Consider the following 14393-nt stretch of genomic DNA (forward strand, 5'->3'; position numbering starts at 1 on the left):
CCACAGTACCTGGGCACAGTGCTGTTTGATTACTTAAAGTGGGCATTCTCTCCTTTCTGCTCAGCAATTTGCCCTGGAGGTGTGGCCAGTCTCAGATTGTATTTTTCTTATCCTTCTAACAAACATTTATTGACTATCTGTATGTGCCAGGCAATGATCAGCATTGAAGAAACAGTTGTGAACACGTAGGGAGCACTTGAGTGGGTTCAGGGAGTAAGAAAATAAATAGAATTTTTAAGAGTGAACAACTCTAGAGAGATAATAAGAGTACTATAACTGATTGCTGTAATAGACAAATCACAACAGTTTTTAGTACATATGCATTCCAAATATTATAGGGAACGAAGACCAAAAGATTGTAGTTGTTCTTTAGCCAAGTCTTATTTTACTGGGTGTCTTGTATTTTTACTGAATCTAAAAAGCCCATATTTAGGAGTTGTGTGTTATAATTGTGTATGTTAAAAAAAAAAAGTCTCTCTGAGAAGACTAAGTTTGAGATGATAGGAAAAAGGGACAAAGAGCCAGCCATTGAAAATCCAAATGCAGTGTTCCAGGCAAAAAAACACTGAGGCAGGAAGGAGCTTAACATGACTTATTCACACAGAGATGGAGACCATTCCAAAGTGGGTGAAGAAAAGTGGCCAGGGCTGGCCAATTGGGAATGCAGGGTCTTCACAGTGAACATCCCATAGAGGAGCTTCAAACTGCTGTAAATTAATCAGGAGCCCTTTGGGTGTATTCAACTCATGGTCTACAGGCTACATGCAGTCCAGGATATCCATAGGTATGGCCTAAGTTTGAATTTTCAAACTTGATTGCATGGTTCTTTAGTATGAACTTTGTGGATGACAATGCCATGTCTCAATGTTAAAAGGTTGGGTGTGTCTGCTAGATTATTTTCAAACATGGGAATAATGTGAATTACTAATACATCCTAGAACTGTTTTGAGAATATTGTGTCTTTATAAAGGACTTAGTCTAGTGCTTTGTATATAGTTCTAAGTTTATGAACTTTATGCTTGGGGAAAAGGCAAATCATCCATTAAAGATTGTAGGTGGCATTTACCTAACATTCTCCTGATGAACCCTGGAGCTATCAGTTGGGCTAATATAAAGGATGGTACAAAGAATTTCCCACTTAATACTGATGGGCCACATCTGTGTATTGACTGAGGCCATGACTACATGTGTTGCCATATGAGATAGAGATGAGTAGAACCACATTCACATACAAATATATGTGTGCACATAAAAGTTAGTGAAATCTGAATGAGGTCAGCGAGTTTTAACAACTGCAATTTCCTAGTTTTGGTATGTCCTATAGCAACATATGATAGCATCAGCTGAAACTGGGTGATGTTCACAAGGGAATTCTACACAGTACTTTTGCAACTTCCTCTGAGTCTTTATTTCAAAATATAAAGTATCTGTTAAAAGTAAAAATTGGCAGCATGTTTTTTTAAACACTTTGGAAGCTGTTAGGAGTTTTTAAACTTTGGTGGACTGTTGTTTGCACTGTAATTGAACCATCAAGGACCACTGCTTTCCTCCATCTCTGTTCTCACCAGTCTCAGCTCACCCCAGAATCAGTCCAGAAGTCTGAGGAATAGATGAGGAGAGAGCCAGGATTGCTAAGGCAGAGTCCGCACTAGGGCAGGAGCCTGGCTTCTAGTGCTGTCAGGAAAGTGGTGAGGATTTCTCCACACAATGGCAACAGCCGGTCATATCAGCTGTTATCAAAGCATCCTGCCCTTGTGGAAGCAGAGGCTTGGCATTTTACACTGGCTCCTCTTTCCCATTAATCGCATTTTGTTTATTTTCATTTCATTGAGATGAAGATGAGGAGGGGTGGTAAGAGAGAAGGAGGAGGAGGAAGATAAATAAATAATAACAATAACTGCCTCTTACCAGAACTTCATACACATGTCAATATTGTCATGTTGTAACACACAGACAACTCTACACAAGCCACTTTATATTGACGACTTTTAAATAATACATGTAATTGAATGATATAATTTAATTTGTCTACTTTTTCTTCTACACAATTTTAGTTTTGCCCCTAGTGGAGAAGATTTGGCAATTGGTGGCTCCTGAGGGACAAAGTCACTCTCCTTTAGGGACATGGCTACTAGTAGATTGCCTGTTCTCTGGCGGGTAGCCCTACACCCATGTGCACATGGGCAGCACTAATTGGGTGTAGGGAGTTATTAATAATAGGGTTTTTTGTTTTGTTTTTCAGAACATGCAAGTGGGAGAAAGACATGGTGTGAGGCACTAGGCAGAGCTGGAGGGAGGTGGTGGTGGATGAGTATGATTAAAATACATTGTATAAATGTATGGAATTTCAAAGGATACATTTGAAATATTATATTTAAAATATTCCATGATTAAATTCTGAAATACATGCTCCCAAATAACATTTATCTATCGATATAAATTCTGTCACACTGATTGAAAGAGCATGTACAACCCTCTGAAGTACCTGAAGAGAATTATAATGCAGCTGTCCTATGAACTGACCATCATATAAAGATAACCAGATGTGGTTTCTGCTGTCAAATATCTTACATTTAGGAGAAGGTACTAGCAAAAATTCTGTACCATCAATAGAAAATGAGGGGTTCAGTGCAAGCATGCTTGTTGAACAGGCCTGAGTACTTGTGTTCAGATCCCTAGCACACACACATGAAAAGCCTGAGGTGGAAACACATACCTGTAATCCCAGAGATGGGAGGTACAGACAGAACTGGGGAGCTCCCTGGCCAGCCAGTCTTGCCAACCAGGGAGCTTCTGGTTCAGTGAGAGACTCTGTCTCCAGAAGGTGGAGAGCAATAGAGAAGGACACCTAATGTCAATCTCTGGTTCCACATGGGCATGCTCAACTACACACACACTCACACACACACACACACCCCACAGGTGTGCACATGCACGTGTATAAGTGTATATACCACACATAGAAAATGAATGGTATAAAGTGGCCATGGTGGAATACAGGGGAGTGAGGAGTAGAGAATTACTCTTGAATACTTAATGAAGATGTCTGATATCATACTTGAGATACCATCTAAGCTAAGAACTATTGTAGGTCATGGGGTACATGGGCAACATAGAAAGTCTCCAATGACTATTTCCTATTGTGGTTATTATTACATTTTAAATGTTGGTATGAGTATTATTAAATGAGCATATTGTCAAATCTGGACATGTGGAAGACTTGGAAGGTAAGAGACAAGATTGCATGAGAAGAAAAGAGCCAATGACTGACTCTGAAAGAATTTTTTCTTAGGAAGAGAGAATATTAATTGCAAAGAGGCTGAGGCAAAAACATATTCATCTCAAGGAAGAAGTTGTAGAAGTAGAAGACATCACAATAATGGCTTAGGACTAAACTGCAAAGGACTCTAGGCAACAAGAAAGACTTTAGATCAGGGTAAATTTGGAAGCCATACTAGAGTGTTGGGCAGAGTTTCTCTCTAAGCCAATTGCAATGAAAAGACCTATTGTGGCATTTGTACTGATGGTAAAGTCAAGGCTTAGGGCAAGAGCAGAATTTAGAGAGGATCCATCACTGAGAGTCAGTGGTGGATCTGACTGACGTGAAAGGGCAGAAGTGGTGAACTCAGGTGTGGTCCAGATCAATGGTTCTCAATGGGGTCGTGACCCCGTTGGGGTGGATCAAATGACCCTTTCACAGGTGTTACCTAGACCCTTGGACCGTTGGAAAACACAGATGCAAACATTCCAACTCATGCCAGTAGCAAAATTACAGTTATGAAGTAATGATGAAAATAATTTTATGGTTGGGGTTGTCTATATTAAAGGTTCAAAGCATTAGGAACGTTGAGAACAACTGTTCTGGACGTATATTTAAAAGAAGCTGCTGGTGGGATTTTCCAGTTTATAGTGTATTCAAGGAGAATGCTGAACTGTTTGCAACACTTACCATCTGTAATTGTCAAAACAACACCATTTTGTAGATGAAGAATCTAAGTCTAGAGTGTACTATAGGGCTTGTCAGATTACTCTAAGGAATTGCCAGATCCAACAGAATCCTGCAGCCACATGGCTTGGTGAACTTTAAAATGCATGCATATATGAAAAAGCAACAACAGCTGAGAAGAGCCCCCAACACTAAAGCTACTCATGCCCTTGTTCTGGGTGAGCAACAAGGGCACCTCGGTTAGAATCACAGCTTCTATTCAGTAAGATCAAAGACATGAATCCACACATAAAATCGGTGTTTCTGGGCCTAAGTGAGTTTAGGGCATTTTTAAAGGCACTTAAGGAACTGTCTTTTCAGAGGAGCCCTGGCTGTTGTCCCAACTTCCTTCCCTGGGCATGATTCCTTTAGGCCTTGACTTCAGCTCTCAAGCTCTATTTCCTAACCTAGCACCTCCTGAGGCCCCAATTCACAGAAAAATGCAAGCATCATTGTTGATGATTTGGACATGAGCCTTTAGTGTCTGAGCTGTGTCACCAGCCCATAGGCAGCATTCTTGATGAGCAAAGCCTCTAGCAGAGAGACTTTCTATGATGAGCAAGGAAAGTCGACAGGCTGATTAGTTCTATTTGTCATGGGGAAAGCCTGTTTTATGGAAAGAAGCATTTTGAACCTTTCAAAACCAATAACTCGGACTTCACAATTAGGCACTTTAAGATGGCTGCTAACTATACAATAACTCAACAAAATGAACTCATGTCCCAATAAAAACTAGTTTCTGCTGTTTTCTTCCATTAAGGTTTTCTCAGCAGCATTCTCAAGTGTAGTTGAATGTTTAACTTCAAATGAGCTATTTGTATATACTCTATATAACTTAAGCCAATTCACATTTTCTTCTTGATCAACATGATTTTTAAAAACATTTCTAGAGTCCTACAACATGTTAAACACTGAAGTTTACATAGGCGGTACATTGGAATGTCCATGTGGTTAGAATAAGGGGGGACTTGAAATTGTATTTGCATAATTTTGAAGAAAAAAATCACTTGTTCACTTCCAAGAAGAAAGAAGGGATTAACTGAAAACTAACCCTTCTCCACTTTGAACCTGACATCGAGGAATCTGCCTTGGCATTGCTACAGGTGCCCTATAATTACAAGCAGTTCTTGGGGGCCTCACAGTTATTAATTTATTAAAAGAGTTACTATCTATTTTTGTTGGGTAACTTTTCCTGGAGAGATGTGACAAATATCTATCCACATGATAAGGTATGGATAACAGGTCAATGAGATGATTCCTGCAAGTCTAGCTTGGTGAACCAATGAGTTAACTGAGGGTTCTTGTAGGAGCAGGTGACTCAAAGGCAGATGTAGTGTTGAAAAGCCCACCCCAACATGGGTGGCAACTCAAAGAAACCACCAATTTCCTCTCCAACAATTGTTTGCTGCTTTTTCTAATTCTTGGAGGGGGACCCTGTGAAGCTTGGAAACTTCTGAGTTTTCTTGAATCTTGTAATTTTCATGAACTTCCTAAGTCTTAGGTGTTCTCCCAAAGGGGATTGCTTTGATTCTGAGGAAACAGAGGCACAGTACCTCTAAAGTCCCATTCAATTTGCCTAAATATATTGAAATGCTTGGGATTGGATACATTTGTAAAGAATTTTGGCTTGTCTCTGGAGATCCAAAATCAAAAGGCTTCATCTGATGAGTCTATTTTTACTGGCACAGCTCCAAGGTGGCATAGGACAGCACAACAAGACACAATGAGCATATGTGTGATGCCTCTCTTCTTATAAAGCCACCAGCACTTCCACTTTAATGACCCCTTCTCATTTCTTAATCACATTCAAGAGCATCCCTCTAAACATCAGAGCTGAAATAAGTTTTATCCCTATAAATACCTCACAACGTATTTATAGTTAGTGTCGTGCTCAAACCTTATCGAAACCAGCACAAAGATCAAAGCTGCTTTGCTAGGACATGGTTTACTTCCAGAGAGTACAAACATAATATTATAGCAGATGGAATGAAACCCTGTGGACTCAGCTTTTGACATATTGAAGGAAGAGATGATTTCATAAAATCTTAAAATAAATGACTTTACTAGGAAGACACCCCCCCCCATGAAACCCTCTTTTGATTCCAATTTCTAAAAACCCCTTGGTCTTCCCTGGCTCTCCTGTGTCTTCTATAACAATGCTCTTCACTAGCTCCTATCAACTGCAGACATGACAGATGGTATCCTAGTCACGAAGGTGAGGAGAAAATCAAGTTATATATGTGAAACCACTGCCACAACCACTTGAGAACACACACTCCTCATAGCACATATTCACTGCACAAGTAGCGTGGAATTTTCATGTGTATGTAATATTTTGACCACGCCTACTCTGTAGCCTCTTCCCATCCCTTCTCCCTCTTTTCTCTTCCATGGATTTTACTCTTATGTCTTTATTTCTCCCTAGTCTCCACATATGAGAGAAAACATGAGATGCTGTCTTTGTGAGACTGGCTTATTTCATTTAACATGATAATCTCTAGTTCCACACATTTTCGTGCAAGCGACATACCTTGATTTCTCTTTAAGAATAAAGGAAGTTTCACTGTGTATACCACATTGTGTTTACCCATTAATCTGCTGAGGGCCAGATGGGAATCTAGGCTGGTTCCAAAACTTGGTAATTGTGACTAGTGCAATAAAATGGCTATGTGAATGTCTCTCTGGTTAGCTGGCTTTGGTAGCTCTTGTTCACAACCTCCATACTGCCTTCCATAGTAGCTCAAGTAATTTGCATTCCAACCAGTAGTGTGGAAGGATCTTCCCTGTAGCATGAATCTTAGAGAGTCTTATTCATTAACACACAAACCCAGAGCCAAGTATTGGGGTTAACTCTGGAAGATCAGAGAGACAGAACAAACCACAGCTAACCTCACCTGGCCAACTTCTCAGCTGATCTTGTTTCCTCAGACTGGAAGCCTCTGTGTCCTCATATCCGAATGGCTCTCAGATGAACTGTGCTGCTCAAAACCTAAAAGCTTACCCAGCCAAATGCTTACCCAGCCAAATGTTTCTAGTTTCTGGTCCTCATGCCTTATATATCTTTTCTTTCTACCATCACTCCCTGGGATTAAAGGCTGGCTTTCTGGGATTAAAGGCGTGAGTCACCATGCTTGGCTGTATCCTTGAACAGATGGATTTCTGCCTCTGGAATGCTAGGATTAAAGGTGTGTGCTACCACTGCCTATCCTCTATGTTTAATATTGTGGTTGTTTTTTCCCCTTTTTTTGTCTAAAATTAAAAAAAAGCTTATAACTAATACAAGAAAAAATTATATCTAATAAGTATATACAATATACACAGTCAAGATTACATTAACGATGTCTAGTCCATTAATATTTGACAGACAAAAAACTCCATTAATATATAACAATGTCCAGTCCAATAACATTTCCCTCCAGCATCTTGCCAACATTTGCATTTAATGTTATGATGATATCCATTCTGATTGGGGCGGTATATAATCTCATTGTAGCTTTTGATTTGCGTTGCCTTGATGGCTTAAGACAGTCAACCATTTTTATGTATTTATTGGCCATTTGTACTTCTTCATTAGAAAAATGCTAATTAATTTGTCCACTTTTTGGTTGAACTATTTGCTCTTTAGCACTTTTTAAAATTCTTTATATATTCCAGAGATGAATCCCATCTCAGCTAATGAGGTGGAAAATTTTCCACTATTCTGGATTGTGTATACTCTCTGCTATTTGTATCATTTGCTGTATAGAAAGTTTTTTTAATTTAATTTAATTTAATTTCTCAATTCTTGCTATTATTAGCCTGATCTACTAGACATAACACATATCCAAATCTTGAAGTATTTCTCCCATAATTTTTCTCTAGTGATCTCAAAAGTCAGGTCTTACGTCAAAGACTTCAGCCTAATATGAGTTGATTTAATCTTAGATTTTTCACATAAAACTATGGTTTTTCATAGTTTTATGTGAAAAAACTTTGAAATTTTTAGATAATTAATCTTAAGCTGTGTAAGCTCAGCTGGCCTGAGATAAGTGCTCACCACACCCGGCAGCTCTTGAGCTTGGTTTCTAAAGCTGGAAGACCCAGTTTGGATCTTACATTGCCCCCAATTTCCCCTAAGCCTTAGGTGTGGGAGTGTTTGGCAGATGTATCCACTGGAACTAGGTTCCACAACTCTGTCTTTTGATTGGTTGTAGTTTCCTGTAGTAGTCGCCACCTGTTGCAAAGAGAAGTTTCTTTGTTGAGGGGTGAGGACTACATTTATTTGTGGGTGTAAGGACAAATGATTATAGACTGTTGTTAGGGATTATGCTGGTATAATAAATTAGTGGTTATAGACTATTGTTCAGTAACTATGATCTCAGTAGCCCTGATTGGTTAGCTAGGTTTTCAGCACCAGGTATAGCATCTCTCCTGTTGAGCAGGTCTTCTCTGCGCCACTACTTTTGTGCCACGCTGGTAGTTTCTGTGCTTCACGGGTGTCATAGCTCTGTGGAACAGTTGGTTGCTTCCCTCCTTTGGAAGTTTGTGTGGCGCCTTCCAGTACCATGAAAACTAGTGCTCAGGGAGGGGCACTCAAGTCATTTCCAGTTCAGGAGCCTCTGGGCCCTGTTTCTAAAGTATATGCTGTCTTCAGCAATCAGCATCTTCCACCTCTAGGGGGTAACCAAGGGCAACAGTAATAGGCTGTGTGTTTGGGGGGTCTCCTAGTTGATCTTCTGCCCTATTCAAAAGATGGCTTCTCATGTCTGGTGGTGGAGTTTTTGTTAGGTGGTCTTTGGCTTTTGGAAAAAGCATTGTCAGCTCAGATGAGAAAAGTTCATTAAACTATATATGTATATTGTACACTGAATTGCATGTATGAGAGGTTTAGTTTTTTGTTGTTGTTTGGTTATTTTTTGTTTTTGTTTTGAAAATAGTTAATAGTATGATTCTTTGTGGCTTTTTCAGCCATCCATATTGTTATTTTACCTACCTTCCTTTTCCTGTGTTTCCCCCTTCCCAAAGGAACCCCTTTCCTATCACATCACTTGTATCCTGACATTCCCCTTCTACCTTCCGTGTTTACTTCCCCCTCCGCCCTACAGAGCCCCTCTCCCCATTTCTCTTATCACATCACTGTGCCCTGTCATTCCCCTCTGTATTGCTTCCCCCCCACCCCCTGTCCTGGCAAAGGTCCCATTTTGCTTTACTGCTTTCTGTAGTTACCACAGGCTGTGTACTCACAGCCGAAGACTTGGAGCTAGGAGCCTCCAATAAGAGAGAATGTGTGATTTTTGTCTTTCTGGATTTGGGAGTATCTCACTCAATATCTATTCTAATTCCATCCACTTACCTACAAAGTTTGTTATTTCACTTCTCTTTAGAGCTGAATAGTATTCCACCGTGTATATGTACCACAGTTTCATTATCCATTCGTTAGGTGGCGGACGCACAGGCTGTTTCTGTTTCCTAGCCATTGTGAGTACAGCAGCAGTGACATGGCGGAGCAAGTATTTGTCATTCTGCCTGGGGAGGATGAACTCTCAAAGTTGTTTTGATTTGTATCTCCCTAATTGCGAGGGAGGGTGGACATTTTTTTATTTCTTAGCCACTCTTTTCTCTTCCTTTAAGAGGTTTCTATTTAGGTCCCACCACCCATTTTTGAAAGTGTCGTAGTTTTTTGTTGTTGTTGTTTTGTTTTGTTTTGTTTTACTTTTTTAAAGTTCTTTGTATATTCTGGATATTAAACCTTTGACAAATGTCTTGCTAGCAAAGATTCTCTTCTATTCTATGGGCTTCTTCTTCACCAAACTGATTGTTTCTTTAGCTGTGCAGAAGCTTTTTAGTTTTATGTGGTCTCACTTGTCAATTGTCAGCCTAATTCTTGGGCAAATAAAGTCCTATTCAAGAAGTCTTATTTGGAAGAAAGGGTCTTTTCAGGTATAATCTAGTTAAAGATTCTGAGATGAAACTGGCATCGTTTACCTGGTGTATCTTAAATCCAATAACAAATGTCTTCATGAGAGAGGGGGATGGGGGGTTTGGCAAACAATTCAATCCTAGAGAAAGAGACTGAAATGTCACAGTCAAGAAATTCTAGCAAGCTCAACTGCTGGAAGATGTGACAAACAGATTGTCCTTAGAGCCTCCAGAGGGAGTGTGATTCTGCTGTCATCTCTCTTAGAAATCTGACCTCCAGAGCCATGAGACAACCCATTGCTGTTGTTCTGGGTATTTGGTTTACGATCCTTTATTGCAACAGCCAAAGAAAGCTAATATAAGCAGTAGTAGATTCAACAATTATGACCAGTTCCTGATCATTTTATATAAAACAATGAATCCAAACAAATGACAAGGAAAGAACATAAGCACAAGCTAGAACATTTTTTTCATTCTTGTGATTTTTTTAAAAAGGTTGAAAAAGGAAGAATAAAATGATATGTTTTACTAATAGATTGCCAAAGAATAAGATAAAAATAGCCAGTGTAATTAATAATAGAAGTAAAAAAAATATGTAACAATTATCAGTGAAGTGGGAGGCAAACTATCTTTCAAACATGCCCTGGCAAATTATTCTTCAAACATTATGTATTCATTCATGTACATATTACTTACAGTGTGCATACAATTCCAACTTTCTAAAAGCAAAAGGCTAGTGACAATATAAAAGTATATAAATAGTGATAAGAATAAACAAACTATGCTGCATCCATTGATGATCTATATGCAGCCCTTTTAAAAAAATAAAACCAGTCAGGCATGGTGGTACATGACCTTAATTCCAGCACTGAGGAGGCAGAGGCAGGTGGATCTCTGTGAGTTTGAGACCAGCCTGGTCTCATACTCATAGCTAATTCCAGGACAGCTGGAGCTATATAATCCAGAAATCTTGTTAAAGAAATGATAGATAGATAGATAGATAGATAGATAGATAGATAGATAGATAGATAGATAGATGAAACTGTGTGGAGACACCATGACCATGGTAACTCTTACAAAGAAAGCATTAAATTGGGGCTTGCTTACAGTCTCAGAGGTTTAGTCTATTACTGTCATGGTAGGAAACAGACAAGATGTCTCTGGAGCAGCAGCTGAGAACTCTACATCCCAATCCACAGGCACCAGTGAGGGAGAAGAGAGAAGAGAGGAGAGAGGGGGACTGGCATGGGCCTTTGAAACCTCAAAGCCCAACTCCAGTGACACATCATCCCAAACAAGGCCACACCTACTCCAACAAGTACACACCTATTAAGTCCTTCCCAATTGTCCACCAATTGGGAACCAGGTATTCAAATATATGAGGCTATGGGGTCATTTTCATTCAAATCACCATAATTATTAAACAACATATACATGATATAACACATTTTTACAAATAACAAAGCAACTATCCATTCATTGAACCTAACAAGATGATTGTAAAATGATTTTATGAAGGATAAGAATGTGTATGGAAAAAAATGGAAAAAGAATATTTGAAAGAAAATAAAGCAAATAGAAGTTAAGTATTATAAAGCTAGAGTAATTAAAATATTGCTCTAATAAATGTAACATTATATAGACTAAGCAGTTTGCATTTATGTATTTATGTAATTACATAGGTAATTAACAACAATTTTCAAAAAATAGACCATATATTTGAAAGATAGTGAGGGTAGGCACAACATGGGAGAGATTGTAGGGAGGAAAAGGGAGAGAGAAACTGTGTAATTATATTATATATATAAGAATAAAAAATATGCTATATTATATATAATATATATATATAACTATAATTATATAATAATCTCAAAAATTAAGGAATATTTAAAATGCATTCCTATAAAAATTAAAATAAAGCAAACTACAGTGTGTTAGAGGGAAAGGTCATGAAGTGATTGAGTAGGGAGATGGGGGAATCTGGGAGGAGTTGGGGAAGGAAAGAATATTATCAAAATACATTGTTTGAAAAAATAATAAAAATAAATATAAAAAAGTGAGCTCCATAATGTCTCGAAGAAAAAATAATAAAAATAAATAAAATACATAATTAAGAAACAAAAACTTTATAGTGTGGCATGCAATAAGCTTTAAATAAATGGAAAATGCCTGGGTGGGAGACAACATTCAATCAATGTCATTCTACTTAAATGAATCCATTAAGTCACTGTGGTCCCAGTCAAAACACTAGGATTTAAAAACCTTGCATTGTTGGTTCTGCTCTCTGAAGAACCATAACTAGTACACAAGGTGCATCTACACACCTTTCACCTTCATTTAGGATCTGGAAGGAAACCCACCTGCCAGAGGCTGATTGTGGGAAGGGGCACTGATGACTTCTTACATTAGATATTTGCAACTAACCATTTGTCATTTATAACAAAAAAATGAAAAAAAAATGTTTTATTCTAGTTAAAACTGTAAGCATTTGTGAAAAGGCTTTAACATTTCAATCAATAAAGAAGGAATTTAGTGTAGGACATAATTGGGATAAATGCAAGAAAATGGAAAAAATATTCTTCCCCAGGGAACAACACACCATTTGGCTATCCAATACTGAATGGTCAGCTCTGTAAGCATTTATGAGTTGTTGAATAGGTATATACATATATGTATGTACATGTATGAATTTACCAGAAATTAATGAAAAAGAGGCCATGCATTTGAAAGAGAAAAAGAAGGGGTATATAGGAGTGTTTGGAGAGAGGAAGGGAAAGGGAGAAGTTATTAAATTATATTATAATCTCAAAAAATAAAAGACATTTTAAAGAGCTTTGTTAGAAGTCAACATTTCCCCTTTTATCTATTCATCATACCCACACTGACAACAGTGTAATGACACAGAACAGCCACCCCTTGCAGCCGACCACTGCTATTTAACCCATCTAGATATCAACTTGTTGTATAAAATCAAAATAGAACATGGTTGTCCCGTGGTTGTTTGCATGAGAAATGTCTCCCATAAGCTTATGCATTTGACACTGATACTTGGAGGTCAGGCTTGGGGAGCAAGTGCTTGGAGCCATCTCGCCTCCCCCATGTCCTTTCTTGTGCCCCACCTCCTTAGGTGAACCTGATTTATTCTTTCCACCTTTCCAGCGGGTGCTTTTTTTCCACTGCATTTAATGCACTCTACTTATCATGAAAAATACTCTGGCTTTCTTTTAGCTCCTCTTTCTGTTATGAGGCCAGAATGTAAAATTACAAAATTATATATATATAAAGAATTTTTGGTCTTCTAACTTCAAAAGAAGGCAGAAATGTCTAAAGGTGCACAGGTAAACTGGTCCCCAGGTGGTGGCACTGTTTGGGAAGGTTATGGAACCTTTAGGAGGTAGAGCCTTCATGAAGGAAGTGTGTCACAAGGGTGGGCTTTGAAGTTTATTTATTTATTTTTATTGGAAATAGATTTATTTTCATACAATATATTTTATTGTAGTTTACCCTTCCCCAGCTTCTTCCAGTTTCTCCTTATCCCCCTCCAACCCAAATCTACACCTTTTCTTTCTTTCTCCTTAGAAAACAAACAGGAATCTAAAAATTAGTAATAAAACAAGATAAAGTCAAATAAAACAGACTAAAGAAAAAGAGCCAAAGAAAAAGCAGAAGAAACACACACAGACACAAAGAGGCACATGTCCACACACAGAGAATCCCATTTTTAAAAAAGAAAGAAAAACAGAAACCATAATATATAAGCAAAAGACCTGTAGGGCTTTTGTTGTTGTTAAAAAAAAAAAAACATACAAAGCTTATGCTTATGATACAAAAAACTTCAAAAATGCCATTGAGTTTGCTTTGTGTTGTCCATCTACTGCTGGGCATGGGGCCTTCACTTAGACTGGTTTGTATAACCAGTGAGACTCCACTGGAGAAAACGAAATTTTCCTTAGCTGGTGGTATCAACTGGATAGCTTCTGGGTTATGGATAGGGGCTTGTGTCCACTCTCTGCACTGGGACCACATGACATGTAGCTTAGATATCTGCAGGTCCTGGTATGTTGCCACAGTCTTTGTGAGCTCAAATGTGGGTTGCTCCTGCTATTCAGAAGGCCTTGTTTCCTCATGTCCTATATCTCCTCTGCCTTTTAAAGTATTTCCAGCTCCTCTTTCATAGGGTTCCATAAGCCCTGTAGGGAGGGATTTGATGGAGACAGTCCTTTTAGGGATGAGTATTCCAAAGTCTCTCACTCTTTACACACTGTCAAATTGTGAGTCTCTGTATTTGTTCCCATCTAGTGCAGAAGGAAGCTCCTCTGATGATGGCTGAGAGAGGCACTGATCTATGAGAAAAGCAGAATGCCATTAGGGGTCATTTTATTGCTATGCTCCTTTGGCAGAAGAGTAGCAGTTGGCATTCCCCTGGGTCCCTGGGCTATCTAGATTCAGGTTTTTGGTCACCTGAGCAGTGTCCAGGATAGGTTGCATGCCATGGAGTCAGTCTTAAATC

The sequence above is a fragment of the Peromyscus leucopus genome, chromosome 15, assembly GCF_004664715.2.
Source record: "Peromyscus leucopus breed LL Stock chromosome 15, UCI_PerLeu_2.1, whole genome shotgun sequence".
NCBI classification, from domain to species: Eukaryota; Metazoa; Chordata; class Mammalia; order Rodentia; family Cricetidae; genus Peromyscus; species Peromyscus leucopus.